General features: G+C 45.3%; 1 pseudogene; it reads left to right on the top strand.

Moving 5' to 3' along the window:
• The first annotated feature begins 148 nt into the window (after positions 1-148).
• LOC111734614 lies at positions 149-267 on the top strand (annotated as a pseudogene).
• Positions 268-300: the final 33 nt, after the last annotated feature.

Here is a 300-nt window from a genome sequence, read left to right as displayed (position 1 = left end):
GCATTTGAGAGGTGACAGACAGTCAGGGACACAGAGACTGACATTCCACGAATGATCTCCCCGATAAATCTGTTCTTATGATTGTGGTAAGTGCTGAGAAAAAAAAAAGAAAAAGGAAAGGTGTAAAGGGAGATTAAAACTGGGGAGGGTCTACGGCCATGCCACCCTGAACGTGCCCGATCTTGTCTGGCCTTGGAAGCTAAGCAGGGTCGGGCCTGGTTAGTACTCGGATGGGAGACCACCTAGGAAGACCAGGTGCTGTAGGCGTAAAAAAATAAAAATAAATAAATAATAAAACTG

Source organism: Pteropus vampyrus, unplaced genomic scaffold (genome assembly GCF_000151845.1).
Source record: "Pteropus vampyrus isolate Shadow unplaced genomic scaffold, Pvam_2.0 Scaffold2441, whole genome shotgun sequence".
Lineage (NCBI taxonomy): Eukaryota > Metazoa > Chordata > Mammalia > Chiroptera > Pteropodidae > Pteropus > Pteropus vampyrus.
The sequence above is the reverse complement of the archived record's forward strand: the minus strand, read 5'-3'. Positions and strand labels throughout refer to the sequence as shown.